At 50.2% G+C, this 16,724-nt stretch overlaps 1 protein-coding gene across 2 annotated transcripts in view; it reads right to left on the reverse strand.

Moving 5' to 3' along the window:
- Positions 1-16,724, reverse strand: part of tmem9 (transmembrane protein 9) — a 571,911-nt gene that overhangs the window by 520,678 nt on the left and 34,509 nt on the right. The gene's annotated exons all lie outside the window — the stretch shown is intronic.

Genomic DNA, 16,724 nt, shown 5'->3' on the forward strand with positions numbered 1-16,724 from the left:
CACACCCATTTAAACCTCATCCTCAACTTACCTGCACTTACTCACCTCCCCAGTACTCATCCCACCACTATCACTCAACCCAATCCTCATACAATGTCATGGCTCTGTCTCATACTCACCCTCTGATGAATCTCTTTCACGGTCAGCCTCACCCAAACCAATGCATTCAGTGGTTGGCCATGTCACCATCCCTCACTCAAGCCTCTCAACTTTCTCCCCTTATAGGAGAAGAGAGCCCAGAATGCACGGGAGAGGGCAAAGACCGGAAGGGGGGCCACAACATCAGGTCGTCCTCATGGACGCGGAGCAGGAGGCTCTTGAAGTGAGCCGCAACCTCGAGTGCCTGCCCGTCGGGGATGCCGAGACTGCCACCTGACAAACGGCTGGTGACAGAACTTTAACATTCAGCACTCACAATAGCAAATGATGTTAACATGCCTTGCCATCTTCAGCACCTCAACATCTGTCATCATGCTTAATATTGCCTTCTGTTCTCTTACAGGGCCTTCAGTGACTGCCATGATGGCGGAGAGCGATTCCTCAGAGGACCTGCCAGCCATGGTGAGTCACCACACACATGTGAGCACGAGCAAACATTGGTGTCAGGGGTAACTGTGGAGAGTCTGCATCGGTGGGAGCACTCTTCTCCAGGCTCTGCTCAGCTGGACACAGATGCTGAACCCTGGGGGCCATCCTTTAAAAGGAGAACGATCGAGGGGCAGCAGCACATTTGTGAGGTGCTGGAACAAGTGCCATGTGCATTCTCCACAATAGTGCAGAGGATGGAGGAGTCCAACTCCTGCATGAGTGGAATGGTGGCACAGGTACAGAAGGGGATCTCTGAGATATTTTCACAGGAACGTGAGGGAATCTCTGAGATAGTGTCGCGGGTAATTGCAGGAACGTCTGCGATGGAGGGAAGGCTAGCTTCCATCAAGCTTCAAGCACGGCTCACCAATGAGTCCATTGAGGCCCTGACAACGGCCCTTCGGACTCAGGGTGAGCAACTTTCTGCCTCCTTAAACAGGCAGGCAGGTACACTAGCACTGGCTTTGCAAGGCTTCACACGTGTCCTCCAAACTCGTCCAGCAGGAGTGATGTGGCCCTGGCCCAGGAGAGGGATGATGGCGAAAGGGTACATTTAAGTGGGGACGCCACTCAAAGCGCTCCCACGTCTCACCCGTTGCCCCCCTCTCAACCAGTACCCGCAATGCTGCCTTCTCTCCAGGTGGCCGAGTCTGCCCCTGCACAGGTGCAGGTGGTGCAGTCTTTGGAGGGGTGCTCATGGGCACCGAAACCCAGAGGGCGTAGGCCCAAAGCAGCTAATCGGTCAGGGCATGAACAAGAGCAACCTGCCACTACCTCTGCTGCAGCCACAGGGGATGCACCACGTAGGAGTAGTCATAAGCGTAAGGCAAAGGTTTGTGAGCACAAAGGGGATGCACAAGGGTGTTTGACGGTTTGTCATGTTTTTTATTTATATTTGATTTTTGTTAAAGGCACATTAAATATTATTATAGTCACCACTACTGCCACGTCTTGGCCATTCTTGACTGGCTTGTGTAATAAGTCCTTTTCATGAGGCTCACCATGAACACCCACACTTGATGCCGCCCATTGGGTCACTCTACAGTGGGTGTATGTGTAGTTGCATGACTATTTTGTGCAGGTGCCTGTGTTGTGGAGCTCCATGTGGCGGAGGTGGTCGGTGTGCCTGGTGAGGCTGGTGGTGTTGCTCATCCTCGGATGAAGTGATGAATGCAGCTATGGCACCCCCCCATCCTGACGGTGTGAGTTTGAGGGGGCCCACAAAGTAGGTAAGTGTGTTTGCACAGCAGAGTTTAGGGTATAAATTAATAATTTTGAGTGGATAGACAAAGGTGTTGCAGCCAAATCTTTGTCTGCTCCAACAGGGAGTTTCCCACAGCACAGGAAACACGCTGAGGATCCTTCAAAATTGCACCCCTGCCAAAATCTCCAGTCAATGAGGTCTGTCAAGTACCTCAACTACCTATTACATACTAACTATGTAAATTATCATCCCGCTGGCTTTAATTGCTGGTGGGAGTCCCGCATGTGGGAGCTGCGTGCACCCGAACGCGTCATTGGGGAACCCGGAAGTCAGTGGGTTGGAGCCGGGCTCCGAACCCGCACCGGGATTCCGCCATTTTAGGAGCCCCCCCACCCCCAACACACCCGCTCGGCCATCCAAAAATCGGCCCCCAAGTGTGGGTGCGTTGGGAGCGGGGTGGGGGGGCTCCGAAAATTGGGGAAATCCCGAGCGGGTTTGGAACCCGGCTCCAACCCGCAGACTTCTGGGTTCCCCACTGACGTATCTAGGTGCGCGTGCACCTCCCGAGTTCAGAAGTCCCACCGGCAATTAAAGCCGGCAGGATGACAGTTAAGACAGTTAGTTCGATAGTTGAAGTACTTCAAGTGCTTAATTTTGTGCACATTGAGGCGGAGTCCGATTTTCAAACATCCTCAGTGTGTTTCCTGCGCTGTGGGAAACACTCCGTGTTTCAGCCAGCAGCCAGTTGGACATTGAAATGCTTGTTTGACAGATGGGGAGAAAAGGTGAGTTATTGCAGCAGGGCACTCTGGTCTTTCAGACATACTTTTGGCTGGGAGATCTTTGTGTTTGCACTGAAAATTCTTAGTTTCCACTCACAATTCTTCTGTTCACACATATTTACCAACTTTTCGGACCCCTTCAAACTGACACCATCAGGATGTGGGGGGGGGGCGTCATGGCTGCATTCACCACTACATCCGAGGACATCACCAGCCTCGCCACCCCTCCCTGCACAAAACAGTCCTGCAACTACACTTACACCCACTGTAAAGTGACCCAATGGGTGGCATCAAATGTTGCCGTTCATGGTGAACCTCGTGAAAGGGGCTATCACAAAAGCCAGTCAAGAATGGGCAAGACGTGGCAGTAGTGGTGAGAACCATAACATTGTATGATTCTATTTAATGTGAGTTTAACAAAAAACAAATATAGATGAAAAACATGACCATCTGTCAAACACCCTTGTTCATACCCTTCGTGATCACAAATCCTTAGCCTTTCTCTTCCGACTACTTCTACGTGGTGCATCCCCTGTGGCTGCAGCAGAGGTAGTGGCAGGTTGCTCATGTTCATGCCCTGACAGCTTAGATGCTTTCTGGGTTTTGAAGCTGGTGAGGGCCCCTCCAAAGACTGCTCCACCGGCACCTGTGCAGGGGCAGATTTGGCCACCTGGAGAGGGGGCAGCACTGCGGGTACTGGTTGAGAGGGGCGCAATGGGTGAGACGTGGGAGCGCTTTGAGTGACGTCCCCATTCCATGTCCCCTTTCGCCATCATCCCTCCCCTGGGCCAGGCCCACATCACTCCTACGCTCTGCCGGACAACAGTGTGGAGGACATGTGTGATGCGTTGGGAGGCCACTTCTAAAGTATCTGTCAGCCTGTTTAAGACGGCAGAATGTTGTTCATCCTGAGTCCGAATGACCGTTGTTAGGGCCTGAATGGACTCATTTGTGAGCCGTGCTTGAAGCTCAACAGAGGCTAGCCTTCGCTCCATCGCAGACATTCCCGCACTTACCTGCGACACTATCTCAGACATTTCAACAGTTACGTGCGACACTATCTCAGACGTTGCTCATGTCCCAGCGACACTATCTCAGAGATTCTCTCATATACCTGTGCCACAATTCCACTCATGCAGGAGTTGGTCTCCTCTACCCTCTGAGCTATTGCGGAGAGTGCGCGTGGCACCTGTTTCGCAAATGTGCTGCTGTCCATCGATGACTCTCCTTTTAAAGGATGACTCCCGGGGTTCAGCATCTGTGTCCAGCTGAGCAGAGCCTGGAGAGGAGTGCGCCCACTGACGTGGACTCTCTACAGCAGCCCCTGCCACCAGTATCTGCTCATTCTCACTTTTGTGTGGTGACTCACCAGGTGCCAACCCAACTAACTCACTACTAGGACCCACCGAGGTGTGAGTATCTGCGCTGGTGGATGGCTCACTAAGATGTGACGGTGCACCCTCAGAGGCCGGGAGCTCCTCTGAGGAATCGCCGTCTGCCTTCACAGTGGTCGCTGAAGGCCCTGTAAGAGAACAGAAGGCAATATTAAGCATGATCACAGATGTGTCATGTTGTGATGAGCATACTGTGCTATTGAAGATGGCAATCATTGTTAACATCAATTCATATTGTGTGTGATGAATGTTAAAGTTGTGACACCAGATGTTTGTCGGGTGCCAGTCTCGCCGTCCCCGAAGAACAGGCACTCGAGGGTTCGGCTGATCTCTAGCACCTCCTCCTCAGCGTCTTTGAGGACCACTATTTGTTATGGCCCCCTTCCAGTCCTCGCCCTCTCCCGTGCATTTTGCGCTCTCTTCTCCTAGAAGGGAAGAAAGAACAGACATGTGAGTGAATGATGGTGAAGTGGCCAACCGATGAATGAATTGGTTTGGGTGAGGCTGACCTGAAAGAGATGCATCAGAGGGTGAGTATGAGACAGAGCCATGACATTGGATGAGGATTGGGTTGAGTGGTAATGGGGTGGGGTGACTAATGGGGAGGTGAGGAAGTGCTGAGGAAGTGCAGGTAAGTTGAGGATGAGCTTTGAGTGGGTGTGAGGAGTGATGTGATGGAGTAGTGTTGGCAGTGGAGAATGAGTTGGGGGTGGGGGAAGTGATGTGGAAGACGGAATGCAGGAGAAGCTTTTGCACTTCCTGCACTGGGCCCAGGTGCGAGAGATGTTGCTGCTGCTGGTGACCTCCTCTGCCACCTCGAGCCAGGCCTTCTTGGTGGCAGAGGCAGGGCACTTCCTCCCATCCGCGAGGTAAAACACTTCCCACCTCCTCCTTAACTTGTCCAGTAGCTTCTGCAGTGAATCGCAGTGCCCCTGTGCTGCTCCATTGTAATTTCTGGGTCTTTACTCCAGCAAAAGCCTTTGGAGCAATGGCCCTTTAAATTTACCTCCTCCAGCTGACAGCCTGTGATGCGGGTGGAATAAACTGAATACATTTCCACACCGTTCACCTGAGGAAGGAGGTAGCCTCCGAAAGCTTGTGGAATTTAAAATAAATTTGTTGGACTATAACTTGGTGCTGTGAAATTGTTTACAACATTCTACAGTATGTAACCGTTCATTACACTGTTCTCCAGTGTATATTCTGTTTATCCTACAGTTCTCTTGAATGTGTTCTGTACTTTACACAGTTCTCCAGAGTTTCTTCTGTTTATTCCACAATTCCCCAGTATGTATTCAGTATATGACACAGTTCCCCAGTCTGTATTCTGTCTATCCACAGTTCCCTTATGAATTCTGCTTCTTACACAGTTCCTCAGCAGGTATTGGGCTCGATTTTAGCGTCGGGTTTCCAGCGGGTTTCCAGCGGGGGGGCCCCGAAAATCCCGATATCCAGTCACGTGACCAGATCGCGCCGAGATCCCGGCCACTTCCGGGAGCCGCGCTGACGTGCGGGGCTGCGTGCGCAGGCCCCGCTGGTGGGAATCCCGCAGGCAATTAAAGCCAGCGGGGTTCCACTTGAGTGTACTTACCTTGCTTGTTGAGGTCATTAAATGAGCTGAAGCAGCTGTCAAAACAGGAAGTGTGGGAATTTAGCTTCAAGGCAGTGAGTTTCCCACACTGGGGGAAACAGTCTCCCTTCAACCGGTCGTGTTCCAGCCAGCAGCCTGTGGCAGCTGCCAAGGTGCACTCCACAGCGGGTGGGAGAGCCCTCACCCACGCAGGAGGCCACCGCATCACGTAGGGCAACCCCTGCCCTCCACCACCCCCCGCCAAGCCAGAGGACAGACCGACGTGAAACCGCAGCCCTAGTGCGAGGAACCACCTACCTACCCTGCACAACCCCTCAGACCAACACCTGCCAGATGGGTGGTGCGTTGACATCCTCGGAGGACGAACAGCATGACCAGCCCCAGCAGCCTCGCAGTCCACGCCGTCCGCCTCGGAGACGTGGAGCCCCCCAACACGGTGCTGTGGCACACCCACCTGCACAGCAGGAGGGAGGGCAACCGCAGAGAGAGCTGCGTCGCAGGAGGCACTACCCTCCGCACAGGGTGTACAGACCGAGGCTCAGCTTCATGGACCTCTCCGAGGAGCAGTGCATACGTCGGCTCAGAGTCAATCACCAGGTAGTCGCCGACATCTGCAGCCTCCTTAACAACGAGCTGCTCCCTGATGGACCAAGCAGCATCTTCTTACCTGTGGCCGTCAAAGTCACCACTGCCCTCAACTTCTTTGCATCCGGATCCTTCCAGGGTGCCACCGGGGACATCACCGGGGTCTGTCAGTCATCTGCACACAAGTGCATAAGGCAGGTCACCGATGGGTTGTTCCGCAGGGCCTCGCACTACATCAACTTCGCTATGGACGAGCGCAGCCAGATGGAGAGGGCGGTTGGATTCCATGCCATGGCCGGCTTCCCACGGGTACATGGTGTAATCGACTGCACCCACATCGCAATACGGGCACCTCCGCATGAGCCAGGGCTGTTCATCAACAGGAAGGGGTATCACTCCATGAACGCCCAGCTCATCTGTGACCACCGCCAGAGATTCCTACACGTGTGCGCCAGATACCCCGGCAGCTGCCACGATGCCTTCGTCCTCAGGGAGTCCACCGTCCCGCCCATCCTGCAGGCACCCAACGCCGGCAATGGCTGGCTCCTCGGCGACAAGGGGTATCCCCTACACACGTGGCTCATGACGCCTCTGAGGAACCCCATCACCGAGCCGGAGCGTTGGTACAATGACAGCCACACTGCTACCAGGTCTACAATTGAGCAGACCATAGGGCTGCTCAAGATGCGCTTCAGGTGCCTTGATCGTTCTGGGGGAGCGCTGCAATACACACCATTCAGAGTGGGACGAATCATAGTTGTCTGCTGTGCCCTGCACAACATGGCACTACAGAGAGGGGTGCCGCTGGAGGAGGCCCAATCCACACCCGCCACCCACATTAAGGACGGCGATGAGGAGGAGGAGGAGGAGGATGCGGACGCGCCAGAGGATGGTGGACGACCCATGCGCCGAACCACGACTCACCGGGATGCTCGCCGGGCCAGGGAGGCACTCATACGTCAACGGTTCTCCGAGAGTCAGACAGTGCGAGGCGCTCGCATCTCCTCACCTGCACATGCGAGGGGCCATACCAGCCCCCTCCACTGAAGAGTGTTGCCAGTACTCCTGCACCCACAGCAGTGTGCCCAATGGGTGGCAGCAGGTGTTCGCCGTCATGATGGCCTGCACGGAACGCACCTATTGCACAGGCCGCGGAAGAATGGACGAGAGGTGGCAGGAGTGGTGAGAATATAGTATTTAATATGTACAATGTGAGATAATAGAAACAAAAAGTGTACAAATTAATAGACACCCTGGTGCATTCCCTTTGTGCTTATAACGCCTTTGGATTTCTTTTGCGGGTACCCCTACGTGGTGCTACCCCTGTGGCTCCAGCAGAGGTAGTGGCAGGTTGCTCCTGTTCTTGCCTTGACCGGGTAGATGCTTTTGGCGGACGGCCCCTGGGTTTCGGTGCCCGTGAGGGCACCTCCACAGACTGCTCCTCCTGCACCGGGGCAGGGGCAGACTCGGCCACCTGGAGAGGAGGCATCATTGCGGGTACTGGTTGAGAGGGGGGCAACGGGTGGGACGTGGGGGCGCCTTGAGAAGCGTCCCCGCTTCCATGTCCCCGGTCACCATCATCCCTCTCGTGGCCTCGGCCCACATCACCCCTTCCACCCTGCTGGACGGCAGTTTGGATGGCATGTGTGAGGCCTTGCAAGGCCACCCCTAGTGTATCCGTCAGCCTGTTTATGGCGGCGGAATGTTGCTCACACTGAATCCGAACAGCCGTTGTCAGGGCCTGCATGGACTCGATGTTCAGCTGTGCGTGACGCTCGAGGGAGGCCAGCCTGTCCTCCACCGCAGACGCTCCCGCACCTACCCGCGACACTGTGTCGCCGGTACCCTCCTGTGCCTGCGCCACCAATGCCCACATGCAGGAGTTGAACTCCTCCATCGCCTGCGCTATTGTGGACAATGCGCGCGGCACCTCTCCCAGTACCTCAGCAATTAGCTGGTGGCCCTCGACGACTCTCCTTTTCACTGGTGGCCCCCTGGGTTCAGCATCTGGGTCCGGCTGAGCAGAGCCTGGAGATGAGTGCTCCCACCGACGCGGACCCTCCGCGGCTGCCCCTGCCACCAGGGTCTGCTCATGCTCACTCGTGCGCGGTGAATCACCAAGTGCTACCCCAACTAGTTGGCGAGGGGGACCCACCGAGGTGCGTGTCTCTGCGCTGGTGGATGGTTGGCTCAGATGTGACGATGCACCCTCAGAGACCGGCATGTCCTCTGAGGAATCGCCCTCCTCAATCGCATCGCTCGCAGACGGCCCTGCAAGAGAACAGAGGGCACTTTGAGGCATGTGGACCAACTTGACAGTGCGCCTGATGGCAGGTGATGATACGGTCACTCGCGATCATGGGTGTTGAGTGTCAGCTTTCCCTTACCGGCCGTTTCTGCAGCGACACACTCGCCATCAGCCACCGACAGGCAATGTCGCGTGCGGGCGAGGTCGAGCGCCTCCACCTCTGCGTCGGTGAGCTCCACCACTTGCGGCGGGCCACCTCCGGTGCGTGCCCTTTCCCTGTTGTTCTTGCTCCTCTTCTCCTGTCAAGGCAAAACACAGATGTGTGAGTGGGTGCGTATTGCATAGTGAGACGCATCGAGCATCGGTGTGGGTGGGTTGAGCGTGGGGCAGATGGATGGGAGGATGCGTGTGCCACATGCCCATCCCATTGCATGGGGATTGGGGTGTGTGGTAGTGTTCGGATGGGGACAGGGACGGTGGGTACTTGCGGGCACGGCAAGGATGGTGAGTGAGTGGCTGTGAGGATTGCTGCGGGGGCGCTGTGGTGGCTCTGCAGGAGGGGTTGTGATCTGTTTGGCGTGATGGTGGGGACGGGCTGTGGGAGGGTGCGTTGGTGTACTCACCTTGCCAGACCTAGTGAGGTCATTGAAGCGCTTGCGGCACTGCTCCCATGTCCTTGGGGTGTTGGCCCTGCTGCTGACCTCCGCCGCCACCTCTGCCCATGCCTTCCTGGTGGCGGCGGCAGGGCACTTGCGTCCGTCCGCAGGGAACAGCGTGTCCCTCCTCCTCCTCACGCCCTCCAGCATCAGCTGCAGCGCGAGGTCCGAAAAACGTGGCGCAGCCTTTCCCCTCGAGTGAGCCATCATCACCAGCCTACTGATTGCAGCAGGAGGGGCTTTGGGAGACTGCCCCTTTAAGTGGAGCTCCTACATCGCGTCGACGGTACTGCGCATGCGCAGCCGGCCGGCACGCAGCTGGGGAGCGGAGAACCCGGAAGCAGGGCTTAACCAGTTCAATTATCCCGCGATCGTGCGGGGGACGCACGCAATTACCCGTCCGCGTTCTCCACGCTCCCGGAGGACCACCCGCTGGGAACCCGCAGGCCTGCTAAAATCAAGCCCAATGTGTTTGTTGCACAATTCCCCAGTGTGCTTTCTGTTTATCCCACAGTTCCCCAGTGTGTATTCTGTTTATCCCACAGTTCCCCAGTGTGTACTGTGTTTATCCCACAGTTCCCCATGTTGTATACTGTTTGCCCCACAGTTCCCCAGTCTGAATTCTCTTTATTACTCAGACCCCCCAGTATGTATTCTATTTATTCCACAGTTCTCCGGTATGTATTGTGTTTATTCCCCAAATCCCCATTCTGTATTTTGTTTATTCCACAATCCCACTGTATGAATTCTGTGGTCACACAGTTCCCCAGTCTGTACTCTATTTATCCCACATTTCCCAAGTCTGTTTTCAGTTTATTCCACAGTTCCCCAGTCTGTATTCTGTTGATTCTACATTTCAACACGTTGTATTCTGTTTATCCCTCAGTTCTCCAGTGTGTATTCTGTTCATTACACGATTCCACAATCTGTATTCTGTTTATTATACAGTTCCCCAGAGTGTATTGTGTTTATTCCCCAAATCCCCAGTCTGTATTTTGTTTATCCCACAGTTCCGAAGTCTGTTTTCAGTTTATTCCACAGTTCTCCACATTGCATTCCGTTAATCCCACAGTTCCCCACGATGTATTCTCTTTATTCCACAGTTCCCAGTCTGATTGCTGGTTATCTGAGATTTCCGCAGTCTGTATTCTGTTTACTCCACAGTTCTCCAGTCTGAATTCTGTTGATTCCACATTTCCCCAGTATGTATCCTGCTTCTTACACAGTTCTCCAGTCTGTATTCTGTTTATCCCACGGTTCCCCAGTAAGTATTCTTTTTAACCCCAAGTATGTATTCTGTTTATTTCTCATTTCCCCAGTCGTATTCTTTAATCCAACAGTTCTCCAGTATGTATTCAATTTATCCCATAGTTCTCCACTTTGTATTCTGTTTGCCCCACATTTCCCCAGTGTGTATTCTGTTTATTACACAGTTCCCTCGTAAGTATTCTGTATATGCCAAAGTTCTGCAGTATGTAGTCTGTTTACTCCACAGTTCACCAGTCTGTGTTCTGTTTATCACACAGTTCCCAGTATGTATTATATTCACTCCACAGACCACCACCACCCCGCCCCCGAGTGTATATTCTGTTTGTTCCACATTTCTGCAATATGTATTCTGTTTATCCAACAGTTCCCCAGTAAGTATTCTGTATATTCCAACAGTTCCGCAGTCTGTATTCAGTTTACTCCCCAGTTCCCCAATATGTATTCTGTTTATCGCACAGTTCTCCAGCCTGTGGTCTGTTTATTAAACTGTTCTCCATTGTGTATTCTGTTTATCCTACAGATCTCCTGAGTATAATGTGTTCTTTACAAAGTTCTCCAGATTCTATTCTGTTTATCCCACAGTTCCCCAGTCTGTATTCTGTTTATCCCACGGTTCCCCAGTCTGTATTCTGTTTATCCGACAATTCCCCAGTCTGTATTCTGTTTATCCCACGGTTCCCCAGTCTGTATTCTGTTTATCCCACAGTTCCCCAGTCTGTATTCTGTTTATCCCACGGTTCCCCAGTCTGTATTCTGTTTATCCCACAGTTCCCCAGTCTGTATTCTGTTTATCCCACAATTCTCCAGTCTGTATTCTATATATCCCACAGTTCCCCAGTCTGTATTCTGTTTATCCCACAGTTCCCCAGTCTGTATTCTATATATCCCACAGTTCCCCAGTCTGTATTCTGTTTATCCCACAATTCCCCAGTCTGTATTCTGTTTATCCCACAGTTCCCCAGTCTGTATTCTGTTTATCCCACAATTCCCCAGTCTGTATTCTGTTTATCCCACAGTTCCCCATTCTGTATTCTGTTTATCCCACAGTTCCCCAGTCTGTATTCTGTTTATCCCACAGTTCCCCAGTCTGTATTCTGTTTATCCCACAGTTCCCCATTCTGTATTCTGTTTATCCCACAGTTCCCCAGTCTGTATTCTATATATCCCACAGTTCCCCATTCTGTATTCTGTTTATCCCACAGTTCCCCAGTCTGTATTCTGTTTATCCCACAGTTCCCCAGTCTGTATTCTGTTTATCCCACAGTTCCCCAGTCTTTATTCTGTTTATCCCACAGTTCCCCAGTCTGTATTCTGTTTATCCCACAATTCCCCAGTCTGTATTCTGTTTATCCCACAGTTCCCCAGTCTGTATTCTGTTTATCCCACAGTTCCCCAGTCTGTATTCTGTTTATCCCACAATTCTCCAGTCTGTATTCTGTTTATCCCACAATTCTCCAGTCTGTATTCTATATATCCCACAGTTCCCCAGTCTGTATTCTGTTTATCCCACAGTTCCCCAGTCTGTATTCTGTTTATCCCACAGTTCCCCAGTCTGTATTCTGTTTATCCCACGGTTCCCCAGTCTGTATTCTGTTTATCCCACAGTTCCCCAGTCTGTATTCTGTTTATCCCACAGTTCCCCAGTCTGTATTCTGTTTATCCCACAGTTCCCCAGTCTGTATTCTGTTTATCCCACAGTTCCCCATTCTGTATTCTGTTTATCCCACAGTTCCCCAGTCTGTATTCTGTTTATCCCACAGTTCCCCATTCTGTATTCTGTTTATCCCACAGTTCCCCAGTCTGTGTTCTGTTTATCCCACAATTCTCCAGTCTGTATTCTGTTTATCCCACAATTCCCCAGTCTGTATTCTGTTTATCCCACAATTCTCCAGTCTGTATTCTGTTTATCCCACAATTCTCCAGTCTGTATTCTGTTTATCCCACAGTTCCCCAGTCTGTATTCTGTTTATCCCACAATTCTCCAGTCTGTATTCTGTTTATCCCACAATTCTCCAGTCTGTATTCTGTTTATCCCACAGTTCCCCAGTCTGTATTCTGTTTATCCCACAATTCCCCAGTCTGTATTCTGTTTATCCCACAGTTCTCCAGTCTGTATTCTGTTTATCCCACAATTCTCCAGTCTGTATTCTGTTTATCCCACAATTCCCCAGTCTGTATTCTGTTTATCCCACAGTTCCCCAGTCTGTATTCTGTTTATCCCACAGTTCCCCAGTCTGTATTCTGTTTATCCCACAGTTCCCCAGTCTGTATTCTGTTTATCCCACAATTCCCCAGTCTGTATTCTGTTTATCCCACAGTTCCCCAGTCTGTATTCTGTTTATCCCACAATTCCCCAGTCTGTATTCTGTTTATCCCACAGTTCCCCAGTCTGTATTCTGTTTATCCCACAATTCTCCAGTCTGTATTCTGTTTATCCCACAGTTCCCCATTCTGTATTCTGTTTATCCCACAGTTCCCCAGTCTGTATTCTGTTTATCCCACAGTTCCCCAGTCTGTATTCTGTTTATCCCACAGTTCCCCAGTCTGTATTCTGTTTATCCCACAGTTCCCCAGTCTGTATTCTGTTTATCCCACAATTCCCCAGTCTGTATTCTGTTTATCCCACGGTTCCCCAGTCTGTATTCTGTTTATCCCACAGTTCCCCAGTCTGTATTCTGTTTATCCCACAATTCCCCAGTCTGTATTCTGTTTATCCCACAATTCCCCAGTCTGTATTCTGTTTATCCCACAGTTCCCCAGTCTGTATTCTGTTTATCCCACAATTCCCCAGTCTGTATTCTGTTTATCCCACAGTTCCCCAGTCTGTATTCTGTTTATCCCACAATTCCCCAGTCTGTATTCTGTTTATCCCACAGTTCCCCAGTCTGTATTCTGTTTATCCCACAATTCCCCAGTCTGTATTCTGTTTATCCCACAGTTCCCCAGTCTGTATTCTATATATCCCACAATTCCCCAGTCTGTATTCTGTTTATCCCACAATTCCCCAGTCTGTATTCTGTTTATCCCACAGTTCCCCAGTCTGTATTCTGTTTATCCCACAGTTCCCCAGTCTGTATTCTGTTTATCCCACAGTTCCCCAGTCTGTATTCTGTTTATCCCACAATTCCCCAGTCTGTATTCTGTTTATCCCACAATTCCCCAGTCTGTATTCTGTTTATCCCACAATTCCCCAGTCTGTATTCTGTTTATCCCACAATTCCCCAGTCTGTATTCTGTTTATCCCACAATTCCCCAGTCTGTATTCTGTTTATCCCACAATTCCCCAGTCTGTATTCTGTTTATCCCACAGTTCCCCAGTCTGTATTCTGTTTATCCCACAATTCCCCAGTCTGTATTCTGTTTATCCCACAGTTCCCCAGTCTGTATTCTGTTTATCCCACAATTCCCCAGTCTGTATTCTGTTTATCCCACAGTTCCCCAGTCTGTATTCTGTTTATCCCACAGTTCCCCAGTCTGTATTCTGTTTATCCCACAATTCCCCAGTCTGTATTCTGTTTATCCCACAGTTCCCCAGTCTGTATTCTGTTTATCCCACAGTTCCCCAGTCTGTATTCTGTTTATCCCACAATTCCCCAGTCTGTATTCTGTTTATCCCACAGTTCCCCAGTCTGTATTCTGTTTATCCCACAATTCCCCAGTCTGTATTCTGTTTATCCCACAGTTCCCCAGTCTGTATTCTGTTTATCCCACAATTCCCCAGTCTGTATTCTGTTTATCCCACAGTTCCCCAGTCTGTATTCTGTTTATCCCACAATTCCCCAGTCTGTATTCTGTTTATCCCACAGTTCCCCAGTCTGTATTCTGTTTATCCTACAATTCCCCAGTCTGTATTCTGTTTATCCCACAGTTCCCCAGTCTGTATTCTGTTTATCCCACAATTCCCCAGTCTGTATTCTATATATCCCACAATTCCCCAGTCTGTATTCTGTTTATCCCACAATTCCCCAGTCTGTATTCTGTTTATCCCACAATTCCCCAGTCTGTATTCTGTTTATCCCACAATTCCCCAGTCTGTATTCTGTTTATCCCACAGTTCCCCATTCTGTATTCTGTTTATCCCACAGTTCCCCAGTCTGTATTCTGTTTATCCCACAGTTCCCCAGTCTGTATTCTGTTTATCCCACAGTTCCCCAGTCTGTATTCTGTTTATCCCACAGTTCCCCAGTCTGTATTCTGTTTATCCCACAGTTCCCCAGTCTGTATTCTGTTTATCCCACAATTCCCCAGTCTGTATTCTGTTTATCCCACAGTTCCCCAGTCTGTATTCTGTTTATCCCACAATTCCCCAGTCTGTATTCTGTTTATCCCACGGTTCCCCAGTCTGTATTCTGTTTATCCCACAATTCCCCAGTCTGTATTCTGTTTATCCCACAGTTCCCCAGTCTGTATTCTATTTATCCCACAGTTCCCCAGTCTGTATTCTGTTTATCCCACAGTTCCCCAGTCTGTATTCTGTTTATCCCACAGTTCCCCAGTCTGTATTCTGTTTATCCCACAGTTCCCCAGTCTGTATTCTGTTTATCCCACAGTTCCCCAGTCTGTATTCTGTTTATCCCACAGTTCCCCAGTCTGTATTCTGTTTATCCCACAGTTCCCCAGTCTGTATTCTGTTTATCCCACAATTCCCCAGTCTGTATTCTGTTTATCCCACAATTCCCCAGTCTGTATTCTGTTTATCCCACAATTCCCCAGTCTGTATTCTGTTTATCCCACAATTCCCCAGTCTGTATTCTGTTTATCCCACAATTCCCCAGTCTGTATTCTGTTTATCCCACAGTTCCCCAGTCTGTATTCTGTTTATCCCACAATTCCCCAGTCTGTATTCTGTTTATCCCACAGTTCCCCAGTCTGTATTCTGTTTATCCTACAATTCCCCAGTCTGTATTCTGTTTATCCCACAGTTCCCCAGTCTGTATTCTGTTTATCCCACAATTCCCCAGTCTGTATTCTATATATCCCACAATTCCCCAGTCTGTATTCTGTTTATCCCACAATTCCCCAGTCTGTATTCTGTTTATCCCACAATTCCCCAGTCTGTATTCTGTTTATCCCACAGTTCCCCATTCTGTATTCTGTTTATCCCACAGTTCCCCAGTCTGTATTCTGTTTATCCCACAATTCCCCAGTCTGTATTCTGTTTATCCCACGGTTCCCCAGTCTGTATTCTGTTTATCCCACAATTCCCCAGTCTGTATTCTGTTTATCCCACAGTTCCCCAGTCTGTATTCTATTTATCCCACAGTTCCCCAGTCTGTATTCTGTTTATCCCACAGTTCCCCAGTCTGTATTCTGTTTATCCCACAGTTCCCCAGTCTGTATTCTGTTTATCCCACAGTTCCCCAGTCTGTATTCTGTTTATCCCACAGTTCCCCAGTCTGTATTCTGTTTATCCCACAGTTCCCCAGTCTGTATTCTGTTTATCCCACAGTTCGCCAGTCTGTATTCTGTTTATCCCACAATTCCCCAGTCTGTATTCTGTTTATCCCACAATTCCCCAGTCTGTATTCTGTTTATCCCACAATTCCCCAGTCTGTATTCTGTTTATCCCACAATTCCCCAGTCTGTATTCTGTTTATCCCACAATTCCCCAGTCTGTATTCTGTTTATCCCACAGTTCCCCAGTCTGTATTCTGTTTATCCCACAATTCCCCAGTCTGTATTCTGTTTATCCCACAGTTCCCCATTCTGTATTCTGTTTATCCCACAATTCCCCAGTCTGTATTCTGTTTATCCCACAGTTCCCCAGTCTGTATTCTGTTTATCCCACAGTTCCCCAGTCTGTATTCTGTTTATCCCACAGTTCCCCAGTCTGTATTCTATATATCCCACAGTTCCCCAGTCTGTATTCTGTTTATCCCACAATTCTCCAGTCTGTATTCTGTTTATCCCACAGTTCCCCAGTCTGTATTCTGTTTATCCCACAGTTCCCCAGTCTGTATTCTGTTTATCCCACAATTCCCCAGTCTGTATTCTGTTTATCCCGCAGTTCCCCAGTCTGTATTCTGTTTATCCCACAGTTCCCCAGTCTGTATTCTGTTTATCCCACAGTTCCCCAGTCTGTATTCTGTTTATCCCACAATTCCCCAGTCTGTATTCTGTTTATCCCACAGTTCCCCAGTCTGTATTCTGTTTATCCCACAGTTCCCCAGTCTGTATTCTGTTTATCCCACAGTTCCCCAGTCTGTATTCTGTTTATCCCACAGTTCCCCAGTCTGTATTCTGTTTATCCCACAATTCCCCAGTCTGTATTCTGTTTATCCCACAGTTCCCCAGTCTGTATTCTGTTTATCCCACAGTTCCCCAGTCTGTATTCTGTTTATCCCACAGTTCCCCAGTCTGTATTCTGTTTATCCCACAGTTCCCCAGTCTGTATTCTGTTTATCCCA

This window comes from Heptranchias perlo, chromosome 27 (genome assembly GCF_035084215.1).
Source record: "Heptranchias perlo isolate sHepPer1 chromosome 27, sHepPer1.hap1, whole genome shotgun sequence".
NCBI classification, from domain to species: Eukaryota; Metazoa; Chordata; class Chondrichthyes; order Hexanchiformes; family Hexanchidae; genus Heptranchias; species Heptranchias perlo.